Raw genomic sequence first — 17738 nt, forward strand, 5'->3', positions numbered from 1 at the left:
GAGATGTGTGGAAAGATTTACATTTTTGGAGGATTGCCTTCCACAAAAACATTTCCCTACATCCTGAAAAGCCATAATTTTAAAAAATCACCCATTCTTTAAATAACTAGCAGGTAACAAAATTCTGATAGCCTAATTTTTATATACACAGCCCTTATAATAAACAGACTCACTCAGAATAAAGAAAAGGAGTTTTAGGAAGGTGGGCATTACATGGCGGTACTGTGTTCCAGTTACTGTTGCGGGACAATCTACCCCAAATATGGCGGCATAAACAATGGCCCTTCAATTGATTATGCTCCTGGATTTTGAGGGTCAGGAATTTGGATAAGATACAGCAGAAAAAGCCTGTATTGGCTCCAGGATTCTGGAACTCTAGCTGGGCAGTCGAGTTCCTGGGGTCCTAGAAACATCTGGGGACCTCTTCACTCATACCTGGCAGGCACTCGACAGCTGGGCTCAGCTGGGACAGCCAACCAGACACCTTCCTGCGGCTCTGCTTGGTAGCCATGACTTCTCACGGTGTGGCAGGCGGTTTCCAAAAGGGAACATCCCCAGAGGGAGAATTCTTGGTGAGAACCAGAGGGAAGCTGCTATGATCTAGCTTTGGAGGTAAAAGGAGTCGTTTCTACCATACTCTGTTGGTCGAAGCAGTTGCAAACCTGCCCCTATTCAAGGGAAGGGACATGATCTCTGTCTCTCTAACTTCTGTAATTCAGTTCAGTTCTGACACAGAGTACCCAGAGTAACCCAGACCCAAGTTAAGGGCTCTGTTCCGCAAGTCCACCCCTCGCTCCAGATCCTACTTGCAACACAGAGCCCCCAAACCACCCATACTTCCATGCGACTTGGCTTCAAATTTGGGGGTTCCCATTACTCCTTTTCAGATTTAATAGTCAGCTAGAATGACTCAGAGACCTTGGAAAAGCACTCCGCTAATGATTTCTAGCTTATTATAAAGAATACAATGCAGGAAAAGTCAAATGGAAGAGTTGCATACATAGGGCAAGTTATCAACGGTGGGAGATACAGAGCGTCCATGCCTTCTCTGGGAATAACACCTCTCCACCCCCGCCAGCACATCGACATGTTCACCAACACAGAAGTTCCTCCTCCTCATTGTTTCAGTTTTGACCAAGACTTCATTACCTAGACTTGGCTGATGACATAATTGACCTGTGGCGATTGAACTCAATCTCCAGATTCTCTCCTTTCCATGGGTGTTGGAAAGTGGGGCTGAAGGTTCTGACTCGAATCACATCATTGGCTTTCTGGCCATCAGCCCTCCATCCTGAAGCTAACTAGGCCCCCCATTGAGTCAGGTCATTGGCAGGCGAGACATTCTTATCACTCAGGAAATTCCAAGGGTTTTAGGAACTGCGTGCTAGGAACCAGAGTCAAAGAACAAATATGTCTATTTTTTACTATAGCACAACATAATACTTCTTAGCTCTATGCCTACCATGGGGCTGGGTGCTGGAAATCTAGATCTGGGTGCTGGAAGAAGGTACAGAGCTTGCTTTTGAGGACCTCTGGATCTAATGGAGAAGACAGGAACAAAACAAATTTCGGCAAATGCTGGGAAATACACACCCTTTGGACTCAAAGCAGGAGTGACTGACTGTGCCCTGGGAAGCAGGTGATTTAGGATTGCTTCCCACTAAAGAAGAAAGTACTTGCTTGTTAATGTTCCCCTGACTGTTCAGAATGATATCAAAGGATTTTGTCATAGACTCATTTCTTATAAGGTGACGGCTTTTCATCCGACCCTAAGAGTACAATGATTTCCAAGTCAAATGGTGGAAAATCAGATAGGGAAGACTAGAACACTCAACAACCAGAAATGATCTCTATATACAGTGTTCTTCATAATACCCAGTAAAAATGCAGAAAGGCTCTTGATGTGAAGCTAGTTTGTTATGTATTTGACACACATGGTACCGGGTGCCCCTGAGCATTGCTCGCTGAACCTCCACACAGGAGTATGAAGGAAGGCCTGTATCTTGATATAAATCAAGCTAATGAACTGCTAATGAACTGAGAAATGTATTCTCTATTTGAGAAATGTATCTTCATAATGACTTGGATGGACCAGGTTCAAGTTTAGGATCTCTTCTGTACTTAAGTACAGAAAGTAGAATAGAAATTAATGGAACTAGATAATCTTACCAAGCTGGTCTCAAAACCAATTATGGCTTTTCCTCTAATCAGGGGCAGATGTAATATGATTTTTAAATGAAAGATGTAGAGAACTAGATTTGAAGTCTGAGCTTGGTGTCCTTTGGTGGCATGGGGTAGGGGCTAAGAATATTCCCAGTCTGTTTCCACAGAAGAGTCTGTTCGAAAGGCCATGGATACTTGCTTCTCGCTGCAACTTAATCTGGCATGGGAAAGTCAGGTTTTGCAGGGTGTGCATTGGTAAAAGAGCTGTAGAGTTTGCAGGAAGGCAGCCTTGCACTGGGCTTCCAAACTTTCCAGAAGGCAGCTGTGATGTGGGAAAAACCAGTGGGTATGATGCAGTGCTAGTTAAAAGCAGGATAGGTTTCCCTCAAATGAGCTCTTCAGCCTGCTTCATGGGCATGGGACCTGTGCAAGCACCTGAGGTCTGGCACTTTGAAGGGTCCCATGCTAGGTTTAATGTACTATTGTCCTTGTCTGGAAATTCTTAATACTTTTTGGACTCTGCAGTTTTGTTTTGTACAGGGCAAATTATGGAGCTGATTCTGTTCTGGAATCAGAACTTGTCTGAACTCAATCTTCATGTATTATTATTACTACCACCGTTCTTACTATTTCTGCAACTATTGCTACTGCTAGATATTATTTCCTGGGAAAAGTGGTAGGCGCTGGGCTAGGGGCTTTCCAGCCATTGCTGTCTTGAATCCTCACCACAAGATTATGCTTGTTACCACTCATGCTTTCCTTTTAACAGAGGATAAAACTGAGGCACAGAGAAATTAAATAACTTTCTAAACTTGTGTATGATCCCCAGAGTTTCATGTCAGAGCCTGTGCTGGTAACCTCTGTACTATTAAACCTTACTTGCTTTGTGACTTTGGGTAAGTTATTTAACCTGTAAGGTTTCCTATCTGTAAAATGGGTGTACTCTAATGGTGAGAACAGAATGATCCACTCCCACACTCAGCCCACACACCCAGAACTGAAACCACACTTACTGTCTGATAACATGAGTTCTCAGTCCTCATTGGCAAGTCTTTAGCATGTCTTTATTAGCCTGACTTTCCTTTTCTAGGACCGGACAGAGTTGGATTGCCCATTACAGGAACTTCCTAGAAGATGCATCAACTCTTCAGTGGAAGCGTCAACAGAAAATATCCTTTGAAGCCCTCCACTCCAGATCCTCCCCTTGCTGTTTCCACCAATTCTGGGCTGTCACATCATGATTCTTACCCAGTCTTAATCAGGTCCTACACTGTAAGACCCACCTTGAGCCAAAATTCTAATTCTGCATTGATTCTAACTTTCCCTTCTCCCACCTGAGACCCCACCAAGGTGGAGTGAGTGTTGTCTCCTGCATTAAAGAATAAATTCAACTTTGTTTTTAACAGAGTCTCTTGGTGGTCTTTGGGGAGCCAGCTTGTGATAGTTGGTAAATATCTCGGACCATAAACTCACATGTGTCTAAAATAGATCTCTTTGCTCCTCCATAACTCCATTTCTATATTTGGTTCCCCTATCCCCTTAAGCTGATGGAGGCTTACTTTCTGACACTCTCGTGTTGTAGAGGAAGAAAGACTTCCTCTACCCTTTTAGGTTCTGTGCCTGGACATAAGAATTAAACTGACCAAAACCCCAAAAAACCAAAAAAAAAAACAGGTGAAAAACACACAAATTTTATTTGATGTGATCATTTTTATTCATACATGGAGGCCTTCACTAGAAATGAAGCCCTAAAGAAGTAAGTAGGCCTGAGAGCTTCTACCCCATTTTAACGAAAAAACAAACAAACAAACAAAAATGAGTTTTGCAGATGGCAGAACAAAGGAAAAGGGCAGTTGGGCTGGGTCAAGAGACAGTGGGAAAGTGACTTGGAAACATATGGGGGAAATTAATGGAAGACCAAGGTTATATTAGCCGGTTGTTTATGCAGGTTCATCTCTGCTTTGACTCTCCACTTCCAGTAATAAGGATGTTCTCCTCTTCCTGACATCAGGAGGTCCCCTTTCTCAGGAAATGTATGCCTGACTTTTAGGTAGAAATGGGGAGGTCAGAGAGTCATTCTTGCATCTGTTCTTCCGTTGTCTCTAGGTCAAAATGATGAGTATGACAAAGTGGCATATTTTGGGGTGACATGTTCTTATCTCTTCCGGGGTTCTGGTCATTCATATTTTCCAGAATTATGTGCTTGCCCACATGTTACTAGGAACATGTGGGACAATGTACTGGGAAGGTCTACTAGGCACTCAATCTACTAGAACATCTGTCACTCCTTCTGTGATCAGCCATGGGTTGGCTTAAGTCACTACTGAGACCTTCCCCTTCCTTTCTGCAAACTATCGACATCCATTGGCCATTTGCAAGTTGTAAGTCCCTCTGACTTCAGACTTGCTAGAAGAGAGTTCAGAGTTCAGGGACCTCACCGGGAAATTTCAAGGCCAATCTGCCTCAGCAGACCATGTGACCGTTTCCCCTTCCAGGGCTTCTATCAAGGAAATTCAGTGTGGAACCCACCAGCCTTTTCCTTCCAGATCCTGGCAGCCTACTACAGGGAAGGAAGTGAGTACTGGCTGAGCCCACACTCCCGTAGATTCAGAATTCCTACTCTGCTCCTTCTGGTGTCCAAGATGACTCCACCTGAGTGCACCTCAGCCTCCGTGGTACTAACTATGGGCTCTTTATGGGTATGGCCCATCATGAGACTTGGTTTTCCTACAAGCCATCCCAAGGAAGCATGCTTGCGTCACCTCCAGTTGGGAGCTACTATGTGGGACACTTGCCTGCTGGACACTGAAATAGCAAATGTTTCTCCCTTTTCTCAGCACACTGGTTCTCCCCTGGAACCAAGATTTTGTCCCTAGTCTCTAATCCTGGGAATCCAGAAGGGCTCTGTGTTCTGTAAGCAGCACAGCCAATGATTCTTAATTGTGTCTCGGTTCTGGGAGGCTCACCTGTTGCCAGGCATTTGGTGCGGCTGCAGCAGACAGTGGCATCTGGTCTTCAGTGCCATCTGGCCATATGGACATTGTCTGAACCATCCTGTCTGACCCTAGTCATCTGCCCTCACAGGGGACCACTTCTTTCCATCCCTTCCCATCTATGACATGTTTGAGGATAGAGGAATTGTCCTGTTAACTCCAGAGCATGCTAAGTTCTAGAATCCAAGAGGCTGCCCAAAGCCCTATCTGCCACCATGTAGCCATATGTCTCTGAGATCTTATCCCAGAGATCCTCAGTTCTGGAATCCTCTAATCTGCCAGTAGGATTTAAGATTTTCTCAACCCGGAGCCCCGCCCCCCGCCGCGCTGCCCCACGGTCTGGCCCCGCGGACCCACGAACCGACAGACCCACACACACACAAAAATCTGCCCCGCTCCTGAGAGCGCCATGTCTGGTTCCTCCAGCGTTGCCGCTATGAAGAAAGTGGTTCAACAGCTCCGGCTGGAAGCCGGGCTCAACCGCTTGAAGGTTTCCCAGGCAGCTGCAGATCTGAAACAATTCTGTCTGCAGAATGCCCAACACGACCCCCTGCTAACTGGTGTGTCTTCAAGTACGAACCCATTCAGACCTCAGAAAGTCTGTTCCTTTTTGTAGTAAAATGAATCTTTGGGATGGTTTTCTAGACCACTTTTCATGAACCAGTGACTATTCAAAGGAGAACTAAATTTGAAGCCTGTACAAAAAGCTTATCCCTGTAACACGTGCCATACTATATAAACTTTTACTTTTGTCAGTCCTTAACATCTACCTCTCTGAATTCTCATAAATTTCTATTTCATAAGGGTAATTGTTTTATATACACTGGCAGCAGCATACAATAAAATACTTAGTACAAAAAAAAAGAGATTTTCTCAACCCTGGGGGCAACTGGGTGGCTCAGTGGATTGAAGCCTCTGCCTTTGGCTCAAGTCATGATCTCAGAGTCCTGGGATCAAGCCCCGCATGGGGCTCTCCGCTCAGCAGGGAGCCTGCTTCCTCCTCTCTCTCTGCGTGTCTCTCTGCCTACTTGTGGTTTCTCTCTCTCTCTCTGTTAAATAAGTAAATAAAAATTTTTTAAAAAAATTTCTCAACCCTGGAAAAAGAATGCTAGGCCCTGTTCTGGTTATTTCTGTGTAACAAATTACCCCTGAACTTAGGGCCTTAAAGCAACCGTTTTATTATGCTCATGGAATCTATATGGGGCCACCTGAGCTCTCTCTGCTCTGATGTCTCAGGCCTCAGCTAGGCACAACTTGACAGCTGGGAGCTGGAATCATCTGGAGGCTTCTTCCCTCACATGTGTGGTTGTGGATGGCAGTGGGGACCTCAGCTGGGGCTGCTGGCCAGGACACCTGCCTGTGGCCCCTCTGTGTGACCTGGGCTTCCTCAGAGCTTGGCTGATCAGGGCTCCACAGGTAAGTGTCTCAGCTCCCAAGCAGAGCTGCATGGCCTGTTAAGACAACTTTCAGAACCCACAGACCTCTAATTACCATTGCTCTCCAGCCTGTCCAGACTCCAGGAAAGAGGCATAGTCTCCACCTGTCTTTGAGAAGTCTGCCACTGTCAAGTTGTAAGGAGAGCATGGCAAGTGGAGGGCACTGTTGTGACCATCTTTGGAACCTGTGACCTGCCACCGCCCCTCCAGGACCCTCCAAAATCTATTCTTATTTCTCTATCATCTTTTCCTAGTGTGGTAGGTGGGGAGAGGGGTGCAAAAGAGGAGGCCTCTTTTTTTTTTTTTTTTTTTTTAATCCTTGAACATTTTGGTGATTCTAACAGTCCTGTCTTTCCTTCCCGTCGCTAGCCTGTGGAAACCAAGAGAGAAATGCTCCTCTTGGGGCAACGGGGTGGCTCAGTCAATGAAGTGCCTGCCCTTGGCTCAAGTCATGATCTCAGGGTCCTGGGATCGAGTCCCTGCTCAGTGGGGAGTCTGCTTCTATCCTCTGCTTGCTGCTTTCCCTGTTTGTGCTCTCTCTCTGTGTCAAAAAAATAAATAAAATCTAAAAAAAAAAAAAAAAAGAAAAAGAAAAAGAAAAATGCTCCTTTTGTTTCCTTTGTAGTCAATGGCTGCTGTCCTTAAATGGCCTGGTGGGAACCCTCAGGGGTATCTCTCCCGATACTCTCTACCACAAGGAAAATAACAAGGATCCCAGAGACTTGTGAGAATTAATGCGCGAACCTATCCCAAAACCCTAGTGACACACATGAACTTGAACCTGTCTGCCCTTGCTCTGTAGAGACAACCTCATGCAAGGGCATGGCAGAGTTGCTGTTGCTAAGCAGGGTTGACTTGAGGAGAGCGAATTAATATAAACTTAAACTCGATGGCAGAGATTCATAAGTAGTTCTTTAAGAGCATCTGGAGAGGGAAATGCTATTTCCTCAGGCCCTTTATGGCTCTAAACTGCCTCTCCAGCTCTTAGAATCCATTCCACTCGGCAGCCTCGCAGCGCCCCAAGAGTCACTCCGGCAGCTCCTCATTTCAGACTAGACCGTCTGCGGAGGCAGCCCACTTTGGGGGGCATTTGGTCTGGCTTAGTGGTGAGCGGTGCTTTTTCAAATTCAGTATCTGGGTCCCTGAAGAGTGGAGTCTTCAGGTGCTGCTGCCTGTGGGAGCTAACTGCTAAATCCTGCAGCCGAGGACAATGAGGGTAGGAACAGAGGCCACCCCTGCTGGCATGGAGTCACCTGCTCCCTCCTCAGGCGAGCCAACCTGCAGGACGGCCACAGCCCCTGGTGGTGTCCCCGCAGGGCTCCCGCCTTGACAAGTGCTGTTGGTAATCTGTTGCCTGCAGTGACAAAAAAAAAAAAAACTGTTATGATCTCCTCTGCCCTTTCTTCCGAAATATGGGAGGAAAGTCCAACCCTCATAATGAAAACAATTTTTCAAGAGAATGCGTGGAGAAATTGCTTTGTCATGTATGGCAAAGGGCCAAGTTTGCCTTGACCCTTTGATGGGGTGAGCGGTCACCGTCTCAGAGCAAGGAAGAGGCAGGCACCCGGCTCAGACCCGGATGGTGGTTGTTCCTGATGTTGAAAGTAGAAAAGGAGACCCCTTGGCTTCTCTGTGGTTTCGGCTACCATGCAGCAATTCTAAATGGCAATTCTCAACCGATGTTTTTGGGATTGCGACATGCTTTCCAAGGCCAGGATCTTCGGCCAGCTATGGGAAGCTGTTGGAAGGCGGCAACCCATGCAAAACCAGTCAACGATTTTTGCACACAAACCTGACCACCACATACCATCAGTGACCGTCTGATGCTATTGCCACTGCCTGTGTCATTCGGCTGTTTGGACATTCCCTGGGCGGCCTCGCAAGGACTCTGGGACCACATCTCCTGCCGTCCCTCAGGTGGAGTCCTCCCTGTGCAGGGGTTTCGACTGTGCCTTATTAGATGTATTAATCTCAACCTAACCAGCAAAATCCTGCTGGCCTGGGTGCCCTCCTACATGCTCTCCCCTGATCCCCTATACTCAACTAGATATCGCCAATGTTTGCCATTACGCAGCCAAAGTACCCTTCCCTCACCTGCCTTCCCTACCAAACCATAGACTCCTTGAGGAAAGGAATGTTGCTTGCCACTGTATTCCCAGTCTCTAGCAAATGGCCTCGCACCTAGCAGGTGTTCAGGTCTAATCCTGTAATTAATGGTTCTACTGACCTGCATTTTCCTTTTGGAAGCTGGGAGAGAACTGGTTGCTGATTCTACAGTCTCCCTATGCTGGTACCAAGTCTCACATAGAGGATGCACCAAAAAAATGAAAAGAAAAAGAGATTGGTGAGTGAATTTGCTGGAGGTGTGTTTAAGCCAAGGAGTCAATGGACGCATTCATTTAGCTAAGCAGTCATCTTCTCACAGTCTTTGAGGATCTCAGTTGGAGGAAAGTGGGAACCTCTTAAGACAGGAAGAGTCACATAGAAGGCTGCGGCTATGTGGCGGGGGATGGGAAGGGTCGATGCCCAGAAACGTGAGCGTCAGAAACCCCCAGGAGGGCTCATCTCTGGAAGTGTATCTGGAAGTGGAGGTTTGTGGCTCACTGCTAAGGCTGAGAAGTTGTTCAGGGCTTCAGGTTTGTCTAGTTGGGCTCACTCCCAAATACGGGGGCTCCCATAGCCAGATCTGGGCACCACGGCCACCTTCCTGCAATGTTATCCCTGCCCCGTGAAGCTGGCAGGGCTCTCCATTCCACGTGGGCCCCAGGGAACACTGTTTTCCCACAGAGGAAGGAAGACAGCAAATGTCTGCCCCATCGCAAGTTCCATTTCATAATGTATTTCATAATGTATTTCCCAAAGAAAGAAGTAATAATAGACTTTGGTGTCTCCTGAAGTTTCAATCAGAAAGTCTTCTCATGCTGAGGAAAGCACAGCTATTTTTTTTTTTTTCAAAATATGTAGGCATTTTAAAATTTGAAACTGACTTCAATGTATTAGCACACACACAGGAACTGCCTCATAAACCGGTTTCATTCAAAACCCATGGTCCTGGGTGGTCCAGTTGGTTAAGGCTTCGGTTTGGGTCAGGATCTCAGAGTCCTGGGATCGAGCCCTGCATTGGACTCCCTGCTTGGCAGAGAGACTGCTTCTCCCTCCCCTTCTGCCTGCTGCTCCCCTACTTGTGCTCTCTATCTCTCTGTCAAATAAATAAATAAATAAATAAAACCTTAAAAAACAAAACAAACAAAAAACCACAGTGTTGACATGTACTAAAGAGAAGAGTCAGAAAACCAGGGCAATCAAGAGCCACTCTCTTCAGAGCCCCAGGTTGCATATCACTCGGACCAGGATGCCCTGGCTCCTTCTAACAATGAGAAGTCTCTAGTCAACACTGGGCCTCAAACTACGACTTGAGATCTAGCCATTGGTACACACCTGACACCCCACCCAAAAAATAGTCATTGAACAGGAGGTAGACCCTCCCATTCGATCAGATTCTCATTGCTAAAAAGGGAATCCACAATATATAATTTTTCTTGTTTCTTTTTTAAATTTAAATTCAATTAGACAACATAGAGACATCACTACTTTCAGATGTACAATTCAGTAATTCATCTGTTGTACGTAACACCCAGGACTCATCCCATCATTTTAAATGAGCTAAGGATTTTCACATATAGGGTTTTTCTCGATGCTAGATGAGCTGATCCACGACCTTAACAGAATGACTTTCTAAAATGAAACGAAATGGTCTCTTTGAAGTGTTAAGTGTTCTGCCCTCCTCACTCACATATGCGACTCTAAGGCCAGCCTGCCACAGGAAGCAACTGGGTCCTTTTGACTTCCTTGAGTTCCTTCAGTTTCCGCCTGGCCCTGCCCCCACCCCCAATAAAGAGAAGCCCCGCCCTTTTTCTAATAAGCATATGTCATCCCAAGGAGTTGGAACCCTGATGCTTCCTGAGGTTAAGCGCTTCTTCCATCTGTTCCCCTCTCCCAGAGCAGTTCTTGGTGGAGAGGGCCCAAGGGGCAGACTGTATCCCCAAGACCGGAAAACATCCTACCCCATCCTTCTCTGTATGCTTTAAGCTGAGGGAAAGTTTTGTGGTCATTTGCTCTGAACTTGGGGTCATTGCCCTGAACTCCTGTGGTTCTGGAAGGTGCTATGTGTCTGGTCAGAGAGGCAGTCTCCACTGTGCTTCATAGAGCTGGGGCCAAGGAGGGTGGTCCCAACTGTGTAGCATGGCTACAAAGAGATAAGGCTGTTGTGGCCCCCCAAGCACTGTGGAAACAGCAGCCGTCCTCAGGTTCTAACCCAAGGCATCTGCCCCTGTCACCATGCCAGCCTTCACAGCACACTTGTGTAATCCAGATACAACTTGGCGTCCTCTAGGACCTGTCTCAGGGTGATGCCACATTTTTTAAAGATTTTATTTATTTAGGGGCACCTGCTTGGCTCAGTCATTAAGCATCTGCCTTTCACTCAGGACACAGTCTCAAGGTTTTAGGATCGAGCCCTCAGTGTGAATTCACCTTTAAAAAAGTAGTCCGAAATGGATAAAAGACCTCAACATGAGGCAGGAATCCATCAGAATCCTAGAGAAGAACATAGGCAGTGACCTCTTCGACTTCGGCCGCAGCAACTTCTTTTGAGACATGTCTCCAAAAGCAAAGGAAACAAAAGCAAAAATGAACTTTTGGGACTTCATCAAGATCAAAAGCTTCTGCACAGCAAAAGAAACAGTCAACGAAACAAACAGGCAACCCATGGAATGGGAGAAGATATTCGCAAATGACACTCCAGACAAAGGTCTAATATCAAAGATCTATAAAGAACTCCTCAAACTCAACACACACAAAACAGATAATCTCGTCAAAAAGTGGGTAGAAGGCATAAACAAACACTTCTCCAAAGAAGACATACAAATGGCTAACATACACATGAAAAAATGTTCATCATCATTAGGCATCAGGGAGACTCAAATCAAAACCACATTGAGATACCACCTTACACCTGTTAAAATGGCCAAAATGGACAGGATACAACGTGTGTTGGAGGGGATGTGGAAAAAGGGGAACACTCTTACACTGTTGGTGGGAATGTAAGTTGGTTTAGCCGCCTTGGAAAACAATGTGAAGATTCCTTAAGTAATTAAAAATAAAAAAAGAAAAGAAAAAAGAAATTAAAAATAGAGCTACCCTATGACCCTGCAATTGTGCTATTGGGTATTTACCCTAAAGGTACAGATGTAGTGAAAAGAAGGACCATATGCGTCCCAATATTCATAGCAGCAATGGCCACAGTCGCCAAACTGTGGAAAGAACCAAGATGCCCTTCAACAGACGAATGGATAAAGAAGATATGGTCCATATATACAATGGAGTATTATGTCTCCATCAGAAAGGATGAATACCCAACTTTTGTATGAACATGGACGGAGCTGGAAGAGATTATGCTGAGTGAAATAAGTCAAACAGAGAGAGTCAAGTATCATGTGGTTTCACTTACTTGTGGATCATAAGGAATAACACAGAGGATATGAGGAGAAGGAAAGGAAAAGTGAATTGGGGGAAATCAGAGGGGGAGAAAAACCATGAGAGATTGTGGACTCTGAGAAACAAACTGAGGGTTTTGGAGGGGCGGGGGTGGGAGGTTGGGTGAGCCTGGCTGTGGGTATTATAGAAGGCACATATTGCATGGAGCACTGGGTGTGGTGCATAAACAATGAATTCTGGAACACTGAAAAGAAATAAAAGGAAAAAAAAGTAGTCCAGGTATATTTTTTGTAAAATTTGTTTATATAAAAAAATACATATACAAACACACTTAACGCCTAGTGAAATTCCTTTTCAAACTCATTTCATGACAATCCCTTTAAGACTTTTTCTCACTCTCGGTCTCAGCCTTCCTTCTCTCTACTACACCCCCCAGGGAAGACTTCTCTTGCCATTATGTGCTTCCTCGCTGGACCTCAGTGTTCATGCACACCATGTCCCCAGCGTGTCGATAATTTTCCTCCGATGTTTTTCCTAGTGAGAATCTGCCCCTCTGGGACTGGAATAAACATGCTCCGCTGTGCTATATGCACATGGATAAAGCCAACAAACCATGCCCTCCCTGCAAGGGCAGGTTGCCCTCCCATCCACTTTAGGTCACCCTTCTAGACCCATAACCTCTGTCCAGAATCCCAGTCTTGGCAGTTCTGTATGCTTCCTTTAGCAAATATTTTCTAGCCCAGAAAGAAGCCTGGGAGTCTTGTATGAATGAAAGAACCATTCTAGGCTCTGCTTTTCTTGGATATATACCCTTGGATATATTTTAGATAGAGCCCTTTCTACACAGGAGCCCTGCTGGTAGACAGAAGTTTAATGACACCCAAAGTCTAGTGTCTGAATCAGCACCTTGTGTGTTAATACTATTGTAAGAAACTTCACTGGCATCAGCTGCTTCACCTCTCACCACCTCTCCTTGTATTTCTCATCTTTAAATCGGAATGGAACTAGCTTCTGAGCTATAGAAGATTGCCTCACCTCTCTACACTTCTCAAGCTTTCAGCAAAGTATTCCCCAGCTGTAGACTCTCAGATGGCCTGGAGTTTCCTCCTAATATTCCTGGCATTTAAAGTGCTTGTTACAGGCCAGGAATTCTTCTCAACTCTTTGAATGAAATGTCTCATGTAATCCTTATGGGAAACACAATGAGGTTCATACCATTCAAATGTCATCCTATGCCATGTAACAGAAACAGAAAACGAGGCCCCCAGAGGTTGAATATCATACAAAGTCCTTGTTCACGAAGCACAGGACCACGGATTTGAACCCAGGATCTCCGGCTCTAAATCCTATTCTAGGTACACTGTCTCAGAGCAGTAATCCTACCTTTTGAAAGTCATTGGTAACCTAATGGCTGGGCCAATTACATACCCTGAAATAATAGCATGCCAGCACCCCTACCTTTCTACATTGTATCAGAATTATCTCCTGGTTTTCTTCCCTGCTCAATTAGACCACAAGCTCCCCAGGACACCAATGTTACTAGGTCTTACTCATTGTTGTGGTCCCCGCATGGATACAGTCATGGGTACTTAATCAATGGTGCAGAACTCTGTTTAGCAGTGATGGTGGGAGCCATGCAGGGACACCATTCGGCTCTACCTTCGAGAATCTTTCATCCAGCTGTGAGCCATGCAGTTGGGTGGCAACCCTGAGCTGCAGGGGCAGAGTGTTGGAGCTGAGACTGTGCTCTTGGTGGACAAGCCCCCAGCCCATGCTTGGGCAGGTGACAGTACTAAGATCTAGTCATCTCTTTTCAACATGGGGCTCCCTTATGGAGTGCTTGTTCTCTGGAGCTCCCAGTCAAGCTGGATGGGACTTCCTCATACCCTCATCACACTGGGAGGTCTCCGCCAAATCCTGCTTCTTTCTCCCTTTCCTCACATTGAGGTCAAACAAACCTTGCGATCTGAAGAAGTTTCACTGCCCGGTCTTGCTTTGTCTCCTTCAGTCTTTCACAGACTTTCCCCCCATAAACCTCTTATATGCCTAACTTGACGTCTGGTGCCCGAAGGACCTGGACTGACAGAATGACCATTTGGATGCTCTTCAGATCTCCTGCATGGGGAACATAGTTGAGGGAGGGCCTCGGCCACAATCCCTCTGGGCCCGCCATTGCAATTGTGCTGAGGCCACATTCCTCCAGGCTTACATGCTCAGTCCAGGCAGGACTGGTTATGCGGCTTGGCCGAGAACAGCTGGGACTCTAAAATATGGGATAGAAACATCTGGATGGATGCCTCTGGGAGGATACTGTCTCTGCTGATGCCCTGAACTCTCAGGGGTTGCAGAACTCTTGTAAGAAGAGTGAGCCCTTCTCTTGTGCTAGAATGTGCTGCCGAGGCCTGTCCCCAACAAGTTGACCAGGCCTATAACCAGGGTTAAATTCAGGTATAACCTGGCTGGGGAGGTGCTAGGCAGGTGAGGAAGAGGAGGGCTCATACACCGCAGGAGCTCTATTGGTCAGCATGGGCCCCAGGAACCAGGATGGTGCCCTAGAACTGGATTTTGATGCCTAAATCATTGTATCTACAAGAAGACTTCCTTTTCGAGGGGCTTGATCAAGAGAGCAGCATGAAAGACTGAGTAAGCAAAAACACACAGACTTGGGGACACTTTCTCAGGAACAGGACTTAGTTCCCTGGCAGGGACCCTCTAGGATGAGACTCAGTTGCTGCTGGTGTGGTTTTTAGAAGCCCAGGGAAAGTGATGCTGCATGCTGAGCCAAGTGGAAATGCTTGGCTTGCTCTGGCAGGGGTTAGAGGAAGGAATAGAGAATAGGGAGTCTCAAGCAAGGGGGAACCTTGGGATGGATTTCTTATGTGAGGCCGGAAGACATAGCTTTCAGCAAGGCCATCGGGAACCATCAGGAACGGGCTGGTGAGAAGGGCCTTGACATCACCAGGAAGGGCTCTAGAGGCTTCCGCTGGCAGGCCAGGACTAGCACAGGCAAGAGAAGTGCTACAGAGCTGAGCTTGCCCATAACCAGGGGGACAAAAACCAGGGGGACCTCTGAAACCCTAGAGGTCAGGTGACAGCGCTTACCTGCCAGAGCCAGGAGGCCGCGATTGCTGTAATGACCAATCAAGGGAGCCAGCAGCTCAGTGGCTCATCCCACAAGGTGAAGGTGAGAAAGCACAATGTCCCGGCCAGGGGGCGAGGGGAGTAAATGGACATCCAGCAAGCATGCAACTTGACAAGCAGAGAAAGACTGAAGGAGCAGGAGGCTGAGGATACCCCAATAAAAAAAGGCCACAATAAAAGTAAAGAGCCACGATGCCTTGCTCAGTTCCCAGACCTGAGCAATTTCAGATGTAGTCCCCACTGACCGAGGAAGGAGCTGCGTGGGCAGAGAAAAGGACACTGCTCCACGCGGCAAGGGCCCCCATGGCTGTTTGCTCTGGACCTCCCTGCACATGACCTGTGGCCATTGACTTGAGTGACTAGACCCTGGGGAGGGGGCATGACCTAGACCTATCAGTGCACCTTAGACAAGGAGGTGGTTTGACACTGATACCTGGAGAGGCAGAGTGTCACTGGGCTCCCCAGTTAGAGTGAGTGGTCACTCACAGAGACCAGGTAATAAATGGAGTCCAGCTCATTGTGGACCCACTGGGTCTGCCGTGGCCACCTCCCCTGATGTCAAGTGTGTCATTGGAACTGACGGACTTGGCAGTTGGAGTGATCTCCATGCTGATCCTTGGACTGACTGTGGGTTAGGAATTCTCCGAGTGACATTTGAAATGTCTCCCTCCCCAGGGGCCAAGGTCAGGAATCCGAAATACCATATCCCAGGGCACGAAGTAGAGATTAGTGCCACTATTAAAGAAAAGGACAGTTTCTTACAGTCCTGGATTGGTCCTAGCCTCCTGGAGCACATGAAGGGCTCTGGGTGAGTGTGAGTGTAGGACATTTCCACCGACACCCAGATCCAGATGAGCTCTTTCGCTGTAGCTGCCAATGTCCTGCAATTTTTTGTTTAAAAAATAAATAAATAAACTCACCTTAATAAGCGTGTAACATGGAGATCCTTAATGCAGGTAGTAATTTGAGTGTCCTGAATAGACTATATTTTTAGAGTATTTATTACTGTTATTTTAATAGAAATTTATTTAACTGCAAGTTTATATCACTTAATTTCTTTATTTTTTTTTATTCACATATAATGTACTATTTGTTTCAAAGGTACAGGTCTGTGAATCATCAGTCTTACACAATTCACAGCACTCACCATAGCACATATCTTCCCCAATGTCCATCATCCCATCACTCCATCTCTCCTATCCCCTCCCTTCCAGCAACCCTCAGTTTTTTTCCTATTTTTTAATTAAAAAAAAAAGGTCTATCTCTGAATAGACCATTTTTTTAAATGCAGAAGATTCTCAGAAGATGTAGAGAGACATTTAATTCTATTATCCCAAAGATTTCATAAGGAAATGATAAAATAGATTTTTTACACAACCTTAATTAACCTAAAATGATGATTAGAAAGGTCACATACTTCCATTTATTAAATGTTTTCTGTGAACAAGCTGACCGGCGAATTTCTGTCCCTGAAGATACAGACAAAATTAAATGTTTTATTGAACTGAATTAAAGATGAGTTTATAATCAGGGAAGAGAGATTCATAAAAGCTTTTATCACATGTGATTTGCCAACATGTGGTATCTTTTCTCAAATTGATTTTTCAGAGGCATTAGACTTTATTGAGGCAATGCCAAACTTAACAAAATCGTTATCGGTATCTTTCGAAAAAACCCAAACCTTTATAATCCATCTGGAAGTGGAAAATGACATTCTAATTCTCCATGGTTCAGTGAATAGTTAGCAACAACAACAAAAAAACCCACAATAATATAATCTCTAAAAAGCCATCAAAAATAAACACATAAGGTGAAAATATCCATAGTTAAGAGTTTTCAACTTTGCCAGTACAGTATTTAATGTTACAATGACCTAATTTGACAAAATTAGGATTCAGCATGGCTGATTCATTTGGATGTGGTAAATAAAAGCAAAATCTATATTCAAATAAATCTCTTTTCTCCAGAAAGACAAAGTTTATGGTCTGTACATAGCACACCCCTGCTAGTAGCAGGTAGAGGCATGCAACAGGTTGGGGAGTGGGGGTTAAAGGAAGACACACTCAACTCTCCCTTGGATGGCTTTGAAAGTGGGAATGAATGAACATGGTTTTAATGGGTTAGACACTCCAAGACAAGAGGATGATTCAAGCCTCATGCTGGTCCTGAGCCTCCACAGCATATACTGAGTGCCAGCCAGAGGGGTTCTGGGCTGGGAGATGCAGAGAAGGGTGGTTTGGCTCTGTCTCCCAGTGCTCAGTCTTCTTGGGGAGATAGACACCTAACTCGCTCGACAGAACAGTGTGGTATGTACTATAAGAAGCCGGGATGCTGTGAATACTCAAGGAGAATGTGACCTATTGAGGCGTTCTCCTCAAGCCCGTCAGTGGGTCCCACCTGGCCCAAAGTATATACTCAAACCCTGTTAATCCCTTAGCATATTAGTCCTCAAAACATGGCTCACAGATGCATGGGAGTTCTTCAGACTCGTTCAGGGAGTCAGCCAGGT

The 17738-nt window shown here is 45.8% G+C and overlaps 1 pseudogene across 1 annotated transcript; it reads left to right on the top strand.

The window, feature by feature from the left end:
* The first annotated feature begins 5454 nt into the window (after positions 1 to 5454).
* Positions 5455 to 5919, top strand: LOC309864477 (guanine nucleotide-binding protein G(I)/G(S)/G(O) subunit gamma-5 pseudogene; annotated as a pseudogene). Its single transcript has one exon. The product of its transcript is annotated as a guanine nucleotide-binding protein G(I)/G(S)/G(O) subunit gamma-5 pseudogene (transcript).
* Positions 5920 to 17738: the final 11819 nt, after the last annotated feature.

The sequence above is a fragment of the Mustela nivalis genome (assembly GCF_964662115.1).
Source record: "Mustela nivalis genome assembly, chromosome: 5".
NCBI classification, from domain to species: domain Eukaryota; kingdom Metazoa; phylum Chordata; class Mammalia; order Carnivora; family Mustelidae; genus Mustela; species Mustela nivalis.